The sequence below is a fragment of the Phascolarctos cinereus genome, unplaced genomic scaffold (genome assembly GCF_003287225.1).
Source record: "Phascolarctos cinereus isolate Bilbo 61053 unplaced genomic scaffold, phaCin_HiC Scaffold_726;HRSCAF=1367, whole genome shotgun sequence".
NCBI lineage: Eukaryota > Metazoa > Chordata > Mammalia > Diprotodontia > Phascolarctidae > Phascolarctos > Phascolarctos cinereus.
In genome coordinates, this window is record NW_027556098.1 from 130,763,532 (window position 1) to 130,780,398 (window position 16,867).

Consider the following 16,867-nt stretch of genomic DNA (forward strand, 5'->3'; position numbering starts at 1 on the left):
TGCATCAACCTCATTATCAATGTGTACATTCCTGGAAAGTACACTACAAAGGTAAATTAAGTTATACACAACATTCAAAATTTCTTCATTTGCTGTAACCAATTATTTCACATATGGATAGTGTGGTGGTGACTAATGGAGCACTGGTGTTTTGTTGGTGTTAATTGTTAGGCCAAAATTAGCACAGGCAACAGAAAATCAATCCATATATTGTTGCATCTCAGCTTCAGAGGCTGCATTGAGTGCATGATCATCGGCAAACAGGAAATCATGCTCCACACTCCTTCCACTTTGGTCTTGGCTTGCAGCCTTTTCAAGTTGAAGAATTTACCATCAGTGTGGTAGCTGACCTTGATGCTGAGTTTGTCCTCATTGAAGGCATTTGACAACATGGCTGAAAACATGCTAAAGAGCATGGGAGCAAGCACATAGCCTTGTTTCACTCCACTGATGACAAGGAAAGCACCAGAGCATTGTCCATTATCCAGAATCCCCGCAAACATGGCATTATGAAATTGATGTACAATGCTGATGAACTTCTCTGGGCAACGAAATTTTGACATAATTTTCCATAAGCCTTCACAATTGGCAGTATCAAAGGCCTTGGTCAAATCTACAAACCCAAGGTTAGTTACCACCTATGGACTGGAAGATTATGCCTCTTCAAGGACAGAATCTTCCTCTTTGCAAGTGGCTATATGAGGCAGTGAATGTGACATTCTCGAGGCAGATAGCAACGGGGTGTTGTAATCTGCGTAGGATAGAATGAAGAGGACACATCACTCTTGAGTCCTCAAGCAACATTGCTGTCCAATTTAGGGTCCAGGTTGGAGAGTTGGGAATGAGGCATTAGTCTGAGACACTGATGGGTGGAAGAAGTGTTTGGCTGGATGACCTTGCTTGCACACTGCCAAGCGGAAGTGTATTTAAACATGATCTCTTGGTAGGATTACCAGTGTGGTGGTTGTAGCAGTTATAACTATGTGAGGTCGATGGAAACGTGCTACAGAAATTAAGGGAGAGGAAGTATGGTAGAGGGGGGGTGGCCATCGGATTTGGGGTCATTGAACCTGGGTTCAGCTAGACCCGGACTTGGCATGAAATGGATTTTTGGAAAAGAGACCTGGAATACCTTGTTCCCTGTTATGACTTATTTTCCCAGCAATATTCCATCACTCTGAAAACGCCATCTTTTTTTTTCTTCTTCAGTCTTTTTTATTGCTCAGGGCTCTGACAAGGCAGTGGAGCATGTAATTAGCCTGTAATCCAAGGCATCTGTGAAGTGTCGGGTCCCCAACACGGCGATCAGGGCTCCCTGATTTCTCTTCCTGGTAGGTGGGTTTTGGCATAGCTTGTGGAGGCCTTTGAAGGAGAAACAGAAAAGAAAGAAAGCAAAGAAAAGGAGAAAGGGAAGGAGAAATGAAAGGGAAAGTGCAGAAGGGAGGAGAATTATGCGAATGTTGAGCAAGGGAGGAGTCAAGGACTTCTGGGCGGCAGGAAAGTGAATTCTTGCCCGAAGAAAGCTAAAATCTGGTAAAGTTCCGTTTTCTGGGGTGTTTTGAGGCGACTATTTGGTTGCGTAAAAGGGCCAGGCTGGCAGCTGTTTTGTTGGGTGCCGGAGGTAGCTGAGGATGTTGGAGGCTTTGTGAAAGTTTTCGGAGCGAGTGCAAGTTGGAAGGAAGGCTATAGAGAAGGGTGAGGGGAGCTGGCGGTTTGGTGTTTATCTCTTCTCGGCCTTTTGGCTGAGATCAAGTGTAGTATCTGTTCTTATCAGTTTAATATCTGATACGTCCTCTATCTGAGGACAATATAGTAAATGGATTTTTAAATGTGGGAGATGGAATGGGAGCTTGCTCCGTCCATTCCACGCATCGACCCAGTATTGCAGTACTTCTGGGAAAGGTGCACTTGCCCTGGGGAACAAATTTCTGTGCGGAAAAACAAGTTCGTTGCTTTTGCTAAATTTCCAGAAGATGAAGTATTGGGAGCACTGCTTACTGTGCGTTGTGCGAGTGAAGGGGAAGAAAACCTCTTTCGCACGTAAGTGAAGTTTGCTTTTTAAGAATTATTTGCCATGGGTTCGAACAACTAACAGAAAAAGACAAACCTCGTCTGGAAGAGAAAAAGCAAGTGCTTTATTTTGTCACTCTTCTGAAGGTGAAAAAACAAATAAACAACTAACTGCTTTTACAACAACTCTCCCTATGCACACTAGCAGCCACGCATGCAAATCCCTCTCCCTCCTCCCCTGCAACACCCCAAGTTCTGGATGAAAATGGCGAATACAACAGTAGTAGTTCCAAAGAAATTTTTGTTTTGTTTTTGCAGCAATGATAGGTGGTAGGGAGAGAAAATAACATTTTTGTTCATTAAAAAAAAATTTTAATTCGAAACCAAAACATACTAATTGACCACTCAGGATTACCATGGGCACCAAATTTCACCATGCATCAAAAGACAAAAGGAACCTGGTAGGATATCAGGCAAGTCTTCCTTTTCTTGGTTCCAATTTTCTTCCACAAAATGACTAATATGGAAATATGTTTCACATGATTGTACATGTATAACCTATATCAGATTGCTTACCATCTCAGGGAGGGTAGCAAAGAACAGAATCTGGCACTCAAAACTTAAAAGAATGAAAGAATGTTACAAATTGTTTTCACAGGTAATTGATGGGAAAAGATAAAAAATATATATTTTTAAATATCCGGAGCCTTCTCTCAGGAATGCAAAGATCTAAGACATCTCCAAAAGTCTCATGATGGAAAATGCTGTGCACATCCGGAGAAAGAACTATGGAGTTTGAATGCAGATCAAAGCATACTATTTGTTCTTTTTTTCCCTTCTGTTTTGTTTCATTTCCTCTTTCTTGTGGTTCCTCTTATTGGTTCTAACTCTTACAACATGACTAATGTGAAAATATGTTAAGAATGTATATGTAGAGCCTATATCAGTTTGCACACCATCTTTCGGAAGGAGGGGAAGAAAAATTTAAAACTCAAAAGCCTATGGAAGTGATTGTTGAAAACTAAAAATAAATTTACAAAAAATATGTCAGGACCCTTAACGCACTTCCAAAACCTTTTCTTGGAAAGTATGAAGCAATATATTTCCCTAAAACATGAGTTTTCATCACACTTAAGGAAATTGCAGGTGGTCAGCACATCTAGAGTGCAATCTGGCCCTGGGACAATGACCTTTATGATCATGGAATCACCCCTCCCAGGTAAGTAGGCCTCAAAGGAAAAAACATCTATGGAGATAATGGTATCTCCCTTGGTAGGATAAACAAAGATTGTCAAGCACCAACCCTTTGTGCCCCCCCAAAAATGATACTAGTTTAATGGTACCAGAACTTGACAAAGTGAGAATGTGACTACTTGAGACAATCCTAATTCTGCTTTTTAAGGCCTTCGTCTCTTCATTGGCTTTTTGGACCTCTTTTGCCATTTGGATTAGTTTTTTTTTTAAGGTGTTATTTTCTTCACTATTTTTGGGGGTCTCCTTCAGCAAACTGTTAATTTGTTTTTCATGATTTTCTTGCATCACTCTCATTTCTCTTCCCAGTTTTTCTACTTCTCTTACTTGCTTCTCAAAATCCTTTTTGAGCTCTTCCAAGGCCTGGGACCAATTCATATTTTTCTTGGAGGCTTTGGATGTAGGAGCTTTGATTTTGTTGTCTTCTTCTGGTTGTATGTTTTGATCTTCTTTGTCACCAAAGAAAGATCCTATGGCCTGAGTTTTCTTTTCTTTTCTTTTCTTTCTTTTCTTTCTTTTCTTTTCTTTTCTTTTCTTTTCTTTTCTTTTCTTTTTTCTTTTTACAAAGTTTGCTCATGATCCCAGCCAATTATTTGAGTTATAAACTCTTTGCTTATGTAGGGGTGCTTCCAGTGTGGAGAATGTACTCTCCCAAGCTTTGGGGGTTTTGTGCAGCTGTTTTCAGAGATACTTCTAGGGATCTGTAAATTTTCAGTTCTTCCAAGGTGGTATGATCAAGGGCGAGGTATTTACTCCTTTCCTGGCCTGTGCTCTAGTCTACAAGTGACCACAAGCACTCCTTTCTTCCTCGGAACTGTGAGGAGAATTCCCTCTAAACCAGCACTCTAAGCTTCACCATGCCAGCACCAGAGCTCCTCCTCACCCCATGCCACCCAGAACTTTGATCCAGATCCAAGCATGGGCAAAGCAAGAGAATCTTGCCTCAACACCAGCAAAGAAATCTGTGTAATTCCCCCTCTGATCAGCCACTCGATTTCACCTCTGTGGGCCAAGAGCTCCAGAAGCAGCCGCTGCCCCGGGGCTGCGACAGGGACTGGAACTGAGCTTCTCTCTCACGGTGATCACAGACTTTTCCTACTGACCTTCTAAGTTCTCTTTGGCATTAGTGTGTTGAGAAGTCTGAAAACTGCCACTGAGGGCCTGCTCCAGGTTACCTGAGGCCTGGTCTATCCCTGCCCGAGCCCGGGCTGAACTGCTTTCCTCTCCCGGCCCAGCGCAATACACTTTTATTTATTTTCCTTGCCTTTTCTTTTTAAAAATTAATTTATTTTGATTTATCAGAAATCACTTTCATAAGCTTTTGAGATGATGCACAATCTGATATAGGCTATACATATACGTTCTTATTAAAAATATTTTCACATTAGTGATGTTGTAAGTAAGAATTAGAACCAATAGGAGGAACTACCAGAAAGAGGAAACAAAACAAAACAGAAGAACAAAAAGATAAAATAGTAGGCTTTGATCTGCATTTAGACTTCATAGTTCTTTGTTTGGATGTGGATAGCATCTTCCATCATGAGGAAATGTCTTAGGTCCTTGTATTAATGAGAAGGGTTAAGTCTATCAATATTAGTCATCACACAACGTGGATATTACTGTGTACAAAGTTCTCCTTGTTCTGCACACTTCACTCAAAATCAGTCCATACAAGGCTTTCCAGGTTTTTCTGAAGTCTGCCTGCTCATCAAACAGTATTCCATTACATTCATATACTACAACATGTTCAGCCATTTCCTGATTGTTAGGGCATCCCCTTAATATCCAATTCTTTTCCACCACAAAAAAGGCTGCTATAAATAATTTTATACCTGTGAGTCCTTTTCCAGTTTCTTCTTTTTTTTCTTTTATGATCTCTTTGGGATATAGCCCTAGAAGTGCTATTCCTGGGTCAAAGGGTATGCACATCTTGCTAGCCCTTTGGGCATAGTTCCAAACTTGCAATAGACTTTTCCAATCAACCATCCAGGTTGTCTTGGGCTGAACTTTAAAATTTGTTTAGAGCCCTTTTTGGCAGTATTTGGAGAGGCTTAAAGGAGAGGCCAAATAGGTCATCTTCACTCCATGACCCTAATTAAGACAGTAACAGTAGGCAACTGTCAGATCACTAATGGAAACAATACTCTTTGGAGACACCAATTAAAAAATTAGCTAGTTTTGGAAAACTCAATATTAGGGAAGAGGGTGAACACAGTCCCCTACTACCACAAATTATGCAGTCAAGTTTCCCGCATTTGGGGAAATCGCAGCGGTCAGCCCATCCGGAGTGCAATGGATAAGCCTCGCCCTGGGGAAACCACCTTCGTGATCATGGAATCACCCCTGCCAGGTAACTATGCCCCACCATGCCGCGCTCCACCACTCCCTCCACGCACGCAAACTCTAAACGCACGATCACTCACGCGGCGCTTCCATAGCCCAATAACACACGCCTCACAGGCACAATTCTCCAACACCCGCAAGCGCTTCAACCCCTCCCAACTCGCCTCGGCCCCTCCGACCCCCAAATCCACCTTTTCCAGACGCACTATCTGCTTAGAGAAAACGCGGACGCAAGTGTCCTCATCCGCATAACGTCCTGTCCCTTACTGACGTCACTCACCAAATCTGGACCACAGGAGACCGCCACCTAATGGCTGATCAGCCCAACTTGGTTGGAGCGCCTAGACTTCCAACACAGAACAGGAATTTGGCAGTAGGGAGCATGAGCTCTTTGGAGAACAGAGTGAGAAGCGATTGGGTCTCTTTAGCAATTTATATGCAACGGACCATAATACTCCGTGATCTATTAATAATCGAATTTTATATTTGTAATGTTTCCTTCTTTAGATTTTAATATCATCAAGTTTTTCATGATTTATCCTTGTGAAATGTAAAATGTCCCTATAAATCTCTTCACTTAAACATTAGGTGAATAACATACTACACCTCTACCTTACCTATGAAATGGTGAAGAGAGGAAGGCATGAACTTCTGCCTCTGATTGTAGAGGCAGACATTGGACAGGGGATTCATGGCTGAGGCTGCTGGTTTCTTTCAATGGATCTGGCTCATCAGCATTCCCATGGTTTCCTTAGCAAAGTGGTGAGGAATAGAATCAAGCTGACTCTCAGCCAGAAGACCCTGTCACCTATTTTCTGAATGGCCCTGTTCAGGGAGAGCTTGGAAAAAGAGGTGCACAGCGTCAGACATTTGGTCCTGACTTCAGGCAGCCTCCTGCAGAACGTCCTTGAAATTTTCATCTGAGGGGCTGCTAGGTGGCGCAGTGGACACAGCACCGGCCCTGGAGTCAGAAGGATCTAAGTTCAAATCCAGCCTCAGACATGTAACACTAACTATCTGTGTTACTCTGGGCAAGTCACTTAACCCCAATTGCCTCACCACACACACACACACACACACACACAAATTCACCTGAATGGAGAACAGCATTCCTTCCTCATGGCTCAATGGCAGTCCTTTCCTCTCTGAAGGAGTAGAGAAGAGTTTAATCTTGAGTAAACTGGGTCTTTTTATAAGCAATAGCTGATTTGCAAACCACACATTTGAAGGTTCCAGGATTTGAAGACTCACTACTACCAGAATTAGTCATCTTGGATAATAATAAGAACTATATCACCACTATCATAGTCCAGCTCAACATCCTACCAGCTTTATTGCCTATATGCCAGTAATAATGAGGCAAAGAGAACTAAAAAGAAACCAATGGCCAATAAACATATCAAGATCAGGAAAACTCAGACCTTGGGCTACAGGTAAACAACTTAGGGAGAAGGCAGAGGCCAGAGCTTCCTGGGTTCTGGTAGGCAGGAGAGGAGGCTCTTATTCAGGGGACCTTAGTTCACCTTCAGAGGTCAGCATGCCCACCCCAAACAAGTTGACATGTCTTAAAGGGCACCTGAGGGGTCGGGGGAGAGATCAAGCAGGGCACCTCTCCAAGTTCATCGGAGACTAGAGAAGGACAGCCTGGGAGCCTGGGAAGGGATGCAGGGCAGGCTGCTAGAAAGCACAGTCTGTCCCACTTGATTTTCCTTATGATTTGGTGCCCAGGCTAAGACAGGTACCTAGGACTGTGATATGGAACCACTTACTTTTCATGGCCCTTCCTAAAGGAAATTCAAACCTGGGTTAAGGAGGGATCAATGGTGTGGTAACCTCTCCCCCTCCCTAGAAAGAACTTGGAACTGACAAGGTGACTGGGAACAGAAGATTAAATTGTCAAGTATAGCAGTCACCTAAAGGGCAATCTACTTTGAGGGCAGGAATGGGACCTAGCAAAACTAGGTAATTTTTTTCTTCCTTTTTTGGGTTAGGTTCTAGGTCTGGCTTTTTTATTTTTTCCAATGTAAAGTAGAATTTCAATCAGAAATTTGTTTTCTCTCAGTTTTTCCCCTCTTGGTTATTTCCAGTGCTCTATTTATTGTTGTTGTTCTGTCATTCCAACCAGGTCTGACTCTTCATGACCTGTGTCCATAGGGTTTTCTTGGCAAAGATACTGGAGTGCTTTGCCATTTCCTTCTCCAGTGGCAAACAGAGGTTAAGTGACTTGAACAAGGTCACATAGCTAGGTAGTTTCTGGGGCTGAATTTGAAGTCAGGTCTTTCTGACTCCACAGCCTTCAGTTTCTTTATCTTAAAGTATCTCCATCTTAATGTGTTCATGCAATGTTACCTTTGCATTTGGCATATCAGAGAGGCCTCATTAGTTCCCTCCCATAGGCACAAGGACTATTAACTCTATATAGTTTTTGCAACCAGATGACTTCCTCCACATGGCTTAAAATGTTTGATTTAATATTAATTCACCTCTACCATAAGCAAATTAGGAGAACAAGGAATAGTTTACCTGTCAGATCTATGGAGAAGGGAAGAACTTATGACCAAAGAAGAGATAGAGAACATTATGAAATGCAAGGTGGATAATTTTGAATACATTAAATTAAAAAGGTTTTGCAGAAACAAACCCATTTCAGACAAGATTAGAAGGAAAGCAGAAACCTGGGAAATGATTTTTACAGTAAGCATTTCTGATAAAGTCCTCATTTCTCCAATATATAGAGAACTGAATCACATTTATAAGCATACAATTCATTTCCGAACTGATAAATGGTCAAAGGATATGAACAGGCAGTTTTCAGATGAAGAAATCAAAGCTATCTATAGCTGTATAAAAATGCTGTAAACCACATTTGATTAGAGAAATGCAGATTAAAACAACTCTTAGATACCACCTCATCTCTATCAGATTGACTAATGTGACAGAAAAGGACAATGATAAATTGGAGATGTGGGAAAATTGGGACACTAATGCATTGCTGGTGGAGTTGTGAACCGATCCAAGATTATGGCAACTCTTTTTATGGTGGATAAAATTGGAAATTGAGGGAATTCCCATCAATTGTGGAATGGCTGAACAAGTTGTGGTATATGAATGTAATGGAATACTATGTGCTATAAGAAATGACAAGCAGTAGGATTCAGAAAAGCCTAGAAAGATTTGTATGAAAGGATGTTGAGTGAAGTGAGCAAAAGCAGGAGAACAGTATGCACAGTAACATCAACATTCTATGATGATCAAATATAATAAACAGTTCTCAACAACACAATGATTCAAATTCCAAAAGACTCATGATGGAAAATGCTATCCACAGCCACAGAAAGAATTATGGAGTCTGAATGCAAATCAAAGTATGTTACTATCACTTCTTTTTGGGTTTTTTTCCCCCTGGTTTTTCCCTTTTGTTCAGTTTCTTCTTTCACAACATGACTAATGTGGAAATGTGTTTAACATGATTTCATATATATAACCTACATTAGATTACTTGTTCTCCTGGGGAAGGGGGAGGAGAAGGTGGGAGGAAGAAAAATTTAGAATTCAAAATGTTATGAAAAATGAATGTTGAAAACAATCTTTACATGTAATTGGAAAAAACAAAATACTTTTACAAAAATATCAATTCACTTCAAATTATTTTTAAAATTCATCTGAATTCTTCCTGTAATATTTGTTTGTATGATCTGAACATCTGAATAGAAAGAATTAATCTACTCATTCTGAAATGCAATTAATCATGGATTGTTGGAATTACTAAGTGGTTGCTTTATCATTTGAAGTATTGCTAGTAATTTCCTTTCTAAGTGCTTCATTTTGGATTGCTTCAGTTTCAACTGTAATGTCACCATTCATGTCTATTTTTGGTCTCGAAATATTAACTTCCTTTTCAATTTTCTCTGTATGCTTATAGTAGTTAAACAGTTTTGCATGCTCTGATATTAGCTCATTTGTTTCTAGTTGCTGACTTTCCCAGGCTACCTTTGAGCCTTCTTGAGTAGGCAAGGAAAGAGAATGGGTTTGCCTTGTTATCCTTGAGGAAGGCATATGAGATCTTTTGTTTAAATGTGGCCCATCAATGGATGCAGATATATTCAGAATCACATCTTTTGCCTTTTTTTGAAATGTTTCTCATCAGTAGGTTCAAATATATTCTGAATCATAGTCTCTATTACTGGTTGCAAGTTAGAACATATATATCTATTTCCTTGATATTTTCATTCTTGTTTTTTCCTTTCTTTTTCTTTCTTTCTTTCTTTCTTTCTTTCTTTCTTTCTTTCTTTCTTTCTTTCTTTCTTTCTTTCTCTCTCTCTCTCTCTCTCTCTCTCTCTCTCTCTCTTTCTTTCTTTCTTTCATTCTTTCTTTTCTTTTCTTTTCTTTTCTTTCCCAGGCAATGGGGTTAAGTAATTTGCCCAGGGTCACACAGCTAGTAAGTGTCAAGTGTCTGAGACGAGGTTTGAACTCAGGTCCTCCTGATTCCAGGGCTGGTGATATCCACTGTGCCACCTAGTTGCCCCAAGGTCCTTTAAAAAAATATTCAGATAAATTTCAATGCCTTTTGTACAATTTTGGAGTTGCATCACAGATTGGTCACTTAAAATCTATAGCCAGTGTATGTCTATTATATAATTTCCTTTATTAATAGCATCTTAATTTTAAACCATATATTTCCTAAGTTAATAAGGGTTGAATTTTCATTTTAAAATGGGGTAATACATCCTAATTTAATGTTACTAGTTTAAAATCTCTTCCCAAAATCTCTTCCCTTCCCCTACCACTAACCCTTATTCTAATCCTATGTCCCTCACAAAAAAGAAATTCAACTATCTTAATTTACTAACCTATCCCTGACCCTATTCTGTCCTTTATTAAATCTCTCTCTCTCTCTCTCTCTCTCTCTCTCTCTCTCTCTCTCTCTCTCACACACACACACACACACACACACACACACACACACACAGACACACACACACAGCGGACCAACTCTGGGGAGCTGGATGGCTTAGGCCAGCCTGGGTCTTACCCATAGATTGTACTAAGCCTGACAGCTGTGAAACTCAGGATGTCGGGTCACCACCCCCTTGTTCCATCTCTTGAAAACAGGATGCAGGAAGGAAGGAAATGGATAGGGTACAGGACAGAATGCAGGAAAGAAAGTAACAGACAAGGTACAAGGAAGTAAGGAAATCACTTGATTAGGTTTGTGCTTTTCATGAAAAATAATGTTACTATTCCTTGATCCAGTACTATATAAACCTGAGCCCTCACATCAATAAACAAAGTTTGTTCTTCACATCTTCCACCTGGCCCGTGATTCTTTCTCTCTTCACACTCTGCCAGCATCAGACCACGGTGGCAGGTGCAGGCACTCGTGGCACACATATATGCATATGTGTATAGTCATTCACTACTACTTTCCAGACCTTTCTAGTTCTTGCTCTGAAATTATATATAATATGTTTTTGTATATGTATATGCATATATTCCAAAAAAAGGAATAATATTTTAAATGAAAAACTACAATCTACCTGGTGACATTAAATATCATAGTAAAATGTAAAAGGACAATCGAATTGACACTGATTAAAATATATCAAAGCATCCACTTTCCTTTTTAGATCAGAAAAGTTAATGTTTCCTCTAAAATTAGAATGTAAAAGTTGTTTAAAAAAACACATAAAAGTCTCAATTTTGAAAAATGCTTAAAATTATTTAAAAAAGAAAAAATATGAAAAAGGAAAATAAACTACTCTTATCCTTTCCATATTGTGACTTTCCCCATTCTGGTCCCTATATATCAAAGGGGTCAGCATAGGAAATTAAATGGGAATTTTGGGGGACTTTTATAGAAGTCACAGATGAAGCAGAAAAGGTTTAGAAACTCAGGAATCCATAAAATATATGTATAATTTTGTATAATATCAACATATTTTATCTTTTGATACCATAATAATTCAGATTTCTTCTCTGGTAAAAAGTAAGGGCCAAAAAATTTTACTTAGATTTTCCAGATCTCAGGGGCACTATGCCCCTAATTCCAGAGATGTGGAGGGGATAATTGTAGTTTAGGCACAGGCTATGGGGTGGATGAAGTCATTCAGAATAGTATAAAATCTTCTGTGAAGAATGGAACCTGAGGAGGTGGTAGCCTATTTTATATGGAGACAGGAATGACAGCTGTTAGTACAAGCTGTTACTTCCTATTCTGAGATGGAAAACAATGTGGTTGAGTGGACTCTGCTGGGATAGATTTCACAATCCCACTAAGCATTCGTTGGTTGTTTTTCCCTTTAGTCTATAAACATGGCAGGGCTCTATGGCATAGGTGACTGAAACTTAGCACCAGAACCGAGCTGTGGACTTTTGACTGGATGACAGGGAGTCATGGGAAGAAGATTTGGGAAAAGCAAGGCCTTCTCTTTGGAAGTCTGTCTGCCTTTCTTGCTGGGCTGCAAGTGAGGTTAGCTTGTGCGGGCAGGAATGAAAGTCATGCTAAAGGATAAGAATTTTAGTGACAATAAATGTGCCTCCTAAAATGGTTTTGAGCAGATAGCAGTTTAAGAAGAATCGCCACCTTTCCTGAAAGTTAGATCTTGCAAGGGAGAATGGTAAGAATGTTGAGTTTGGAGTCAGAGGAGGGTGTGCCATGGAGTGCTCTGTGGGACCTTGGGCATGTTGCTTAACATCTCTAGGCCTCTGTTGGCTCTTTGGAAAAGGGGAAGATTGAACTCTATGAGGCCAAAGTTTGGATTGTACTGTTCTCTGATCTTTAACAAATCAAGGACGGGTCTAGAAGCTCCTAGTGGAACTAGGTTTCTCCAGCTTCTATGTCCAATCCACTGGAGGCAGTGGAAGCATCATTTGAGTAAATGTCTCTAGCAACTGCTTTGAAGGAGGGCATGAATTTGAAACCTTATGAATAATCCCAAATGTTTACACTAAGCTGGCAAGGGAAATTCATTTCCATGATTGTAAAGCCACTTTCATCTGGATGAAATTGTAGTCCACATGTGCTGGACTCCTGCAATTTCCCCAAATAAGTTTTTTTTAGGCAGTTGAGGTTAAGTGACTTGCCCAGGGCCACACAGCTAATGAGTGCCAAGTGTTTGGTCTGAGGTCAGATTTGAACTCAGGTCCTCCTGACTTCAGGGCCGGTGCTCTATCCCCTGTGACACCTAGCTGCCCCAATTTCCCCAAATATGGAAACCCAATGGAATTATACGTTTTAGGGAAATACGTTGCTTCATTGTTTCCAAGAAAAGGTTTCCAAAGCTGTTTTAAGGTGCTTGATACTTAAAAATATATATTTTCCCCACCAATTCCATGTCAAAAACATTTTTTAACATTCTTTCATTTTTTTTAAGTTTTGAGTTTCAAATTCTGTTCTTTCCCCTCCTTGAGATGGTAAGCAATCTGATATAGGTTACACATGTGGTTGACAATCTTTGTTCATCCTGCCAAGGGAGATACCATTATTTCCATTGAGGTTTTTTCCTTTGAGGCCTGCTTACCTGAGAGAGGTGATTCCATGATCATGAAGATGGTCTTCCCAGGGGGAGATTGCACTCCAGATGTGCTGACCCCGTGCAATTTCCCCAAAGGTGAAGAAAACTCAATTGCATTATTTGTTTTAGGGAAATATGTTGCTTCATACTTAAGAACAAAAGGTTCTGGAAGTGCTTTAAGGCTCCTGATATACTTTTTGTAAATTTATTTTTAGTTTTCTGCAATAACGTCCATAGGCTTTCAAGTTTTAAATTTTTTTTCTCCCTCACCTGCTCCCTCCACAAGATGGTGTGCAATCTGATATAGGCTCTACAGTTACACTCCTATATATTTACATATACATTCCTAAGATTTTCATATTAGTCATGTTGCAAGGAAGAGTTAGAACCAATAGGAGGAACCACAAGAAAGAGGAAACAAAACAAAACTGAAGGAAAAAGAAGAACAAATTGTATACTTCAATGTGCATTCAAACTCCATAATTAGTTCTCTGGATATGGATAGCATTTTCCATCATGAGATTTTTGTAGATGTCTTAGATACTTGCATTGCTGAGAGAAGGCTCTAGATATTTCAAAAAATAATATTTTATCTTTTCCCATCAATTACGCATCAAAACAATTTTTAACATTCTTTCGTTTTTTAAGGTTTGATTTCCAAATTCTGTTCTTTTCTTCCCTCCCTGAGATGGTAAGCAATCTGATATAGGTTATACATGTAAATCATTTCGTGAAAGAAAATTGAAACCAAGAAAAGGAAGACTTGCCTCATATTCTACCAGGTTCCTTTTGTCTTTAGATACATGGTAAATTTGATGCCAGTGGTAATCCTGAGCAGTCAATTAGTAGGCTTTGGTTTGGAATTAAAAAAATTTTTTTTTAATGAACAAAAATGTTATTTTCGCTCCCTACCACATTTCACTACTGCAAAAACAAAACAAAAAATTCCTTTGGAACAGGTGGGAGTAGACAGGCAAAAGAAATAGCCTCATCTACCATAATAACAACAAGAACAAAATGCCCCTCATTCTGCACCTTGAGTGCACCACCACTCTGAAGAAGGTAGGAAGCATATTTTATCACCTGTCCGCAGGAATCTCGACTGGTCCCTGTGCTGATCAGAATTCTTAAGGTACACGTAGTTGTAATGGATTCCTAGATTCTGTGTGTTGGTGTCTCAGTGAGTGATAGAGTTCTAGTTGCTTGTCATTCAACAGGATAGGGGCGGCTAAGCAAGCTGAGAAGCTACCACTGCTGTAGTCGCCATTTTCATCCAGAACTTGGGTTGTTGCAGAGGAGGAAGGGGAGGGACTTGCATGTGTGGTCATAAGTATGCATAGAGAGAGTGGTTGTAAAAGCAGCTCATTGTTTATTTGTTTTTTCACTTTGAGGAAATAAAACATTTGCTTTTTCTTTTCCGGATGAGGTTTGTCTTTTTCCGTTAGTTGTGAAAAGCAAAAATAGATTCATTGGAACACAAGCATCGCTTTAAGTATTGCCCATAAGTATTTTCCTGTAAAGACATACTCACTCCGAACCCACGGCAAATAAGTAAACCTCACTTGAATGCCAGGGAGATTTTCCCTTCATTTACAAGCACAACGCACAGTAAAAGTGTTCTCAATACTTCCGCCTCTCGGAAAACTAACAAAACTTTTTTCGCACAGAAAATTGTTCCCTAAAGGGAACTGCACGATTCCCAAAGGTACTGCGATACTGGGTGGATACGTGTAGTGGATGGAGTAAGCTCCTATCCCATCTCTCACGTTCAAAAATCCGTTTAATATATTGTCCTCAGATAGAGGACATATCAGATATTAAACTGACAAGAACAGATACTACACTTGATCTTAGCCAGAAAGCCGAGAAGAGATAAACACAAGCCGCCCGTTCCCCTCACCCTTCGCTATAGCCCTACTTCCAACTCGCGCTCACTCCGAAAACTTTCACAAAGCCTCCAACGCCCTCAAGCTACCTCCAGCACTCGACAACACAGCTGCCAGCCTGGCGCTTTTACGCAACCAAACAGTCGCCTCAAAAACACCCCAGAAAACGGACCTTTACCAGATCTGGTAAAGGGCTAAAGCCCTTTCTTCGCGAAAGAAGACACTTTCCCGCCACCCAGAAGTCCTTGACTCCTCCCTTGCTCAACATTCGCATAATTCTCCTCCCTTCTGCACTTTCCCTTTCATTTCTCCTTCCCTTTCTCCTTTTCTTTGCTTTCTTTCTTTTCTGTTTCTCCTTCAAAGGCCTCCACAAGCTATGCCGAAACCCACCTACCAGGAAGAGAAATCAGGGAGCCCTGATCGCCGTGTTGGGGACCCGACACTTCACAGATGCCTTGGATTACAGGCTAATTACATGCTCCACTGCCTTGCCAGAGCCCTGCGCAATAAAAAAGACTGAAGAAGAAAAAAAAAGATGGCGTTTTCAGGGTGATGGAATATTGCTGGGAAAGTAAGACATAACAGAGAACAAGGTATTCCATCTCTCTTTTCCAAAAATCCATTTCAAGCCTAGCCCGGGGCTAGCTGAACCCAGGTTCAACGACCCCAAATCCCATGGCCACTCCCCTCTACCATACTGTTTCTTCCTTAATTTGTGTAACACATTTCCATCGACCTCATACACATATGATTGCTACAGCCACCAGCCTGGTAATCCTGCCAAGAGATCATGTTTAAATACACTCCCGCTTGGCAGTGTGCAAGCAAAGTCATCCAGCCAAACACTTCTTCTACCCTTCAGTGTCCCAAACTAATGCTTCGTTGCCAACAGTCCAGTCAAAAGCGATGTGTCCTCTTCATTCTACCGTAGGCAGATTACAACACCCTTGTTCCTATCTGCCTTAAGAATGTCAGATTCATTGCCTCACATATCCACTTCCAGAGAGGAAGATTCTGTCCTTGAAGAAGCAGGATTTCCCAGTCCATAGGTGGTCATTAACCTTGAGATATGGGTTTCACCTTGACAAACCCTTTCTTATATGCTGTGCCTCCTGATCTTCAGTAGCTGACATAATACCCTGCTACAAGAAATGTTCCCTTGGTCACTAGCAACACAGCAGAACGCAATCAGAGACAAAAAATCATCAAAGCCAACTAGTAACCAGCCTTACTAGAGCCACCCAGCTTTTTTTTTCCATTCTCCTTGCTATCAACACAGTTAACTCATGAGTATAAAAACCATTTCAGACACCTGCTTTTTAATGCTTGTTATAGTTTTGCTCAGAGGGAGGGAAAAGTTTGTGCCTTCATCAGGGTTATGGGTAACAGCTTCTGTCTCATAGATCAATTGGCTTACCTTCTTCATTGGATTGACAATAATCACTTTGTCAAACAAGTCTATGGGGGCACTTGGAGGGGTCATAAAGATTCTTTATTGGGTCATATACCATTTTGGGTTTATTCCCTTGTCTTTGTGACTTTTTGACTTTAAGAAGAGGATATGAAAGTTATGTGACCATGGTTGGGCAAACTACTGACTTCCATTTTGATGTGTATGGGAATACAACATACACATATTCTCATGAATTCTGAAGTAAGATGGCCAGTTTTCCCATGTGATTTGACTTTATATGTACATTCCTGAATGTGACTAAAACATGGTTGTAGTGAGGATTGTGGATGGATGAACAATCTGTTCCAATGGCCATGAAGGCAGCTGAAGCAGGCACTGTGGAGCTCTTAAAGCTTGGTTAGACATCGAAGAGACCAAGGCCATCCACTGCATCCTGAACCATCACCAGT

At 40.5% G+C, this 16,867-nt stretch overlaps 3 non-coding genes across 3 annotated transcripts; 1 reads left to right on the top strand and 2 right to left on the bottom strand.

The window, feature by feature from the left end:
* The first annotated feature begins 1,722 nt into the window (after positions 1 to 1,722).
* On the top strand, positions 1,723 to 1,913 carry LOC144454711 (U2 spliceosomal RNA). The gene has a single exon (XR_013483218.1). It is a non-coding gene; the product is annotated as a U2 spliceosomal RNA (small nuclear RNA).
* Positions 1,914 to 5,455: 3,542 nt separating this feature from the next.
* Positions 5,456 to 5,619, bottom strand: LOC144454695 (U1 spliceosomal RNA). The gene has a single exon (XR_013483204.1). It is a non-coding gene; the product is annotated as a U1 spliceosomal RNA (small nuclear RNA).
* A 9,182-nt stretch (positions 5,620 to 14,801) lies between these two features.
* On the bottom strand, positions 14,802 to 14,992 carry LOC144454713 (U2 spliceosomal RNA). Its single transcript, XR_013483220.1, has one exon. It is a non-coding gene; the product is annotated as a U2 spliceosomal RNA (small nuclear RNA).
* Between the last annotated feature and the right edge of the window lie 1,875 nt (positions 14,993 to 16,867).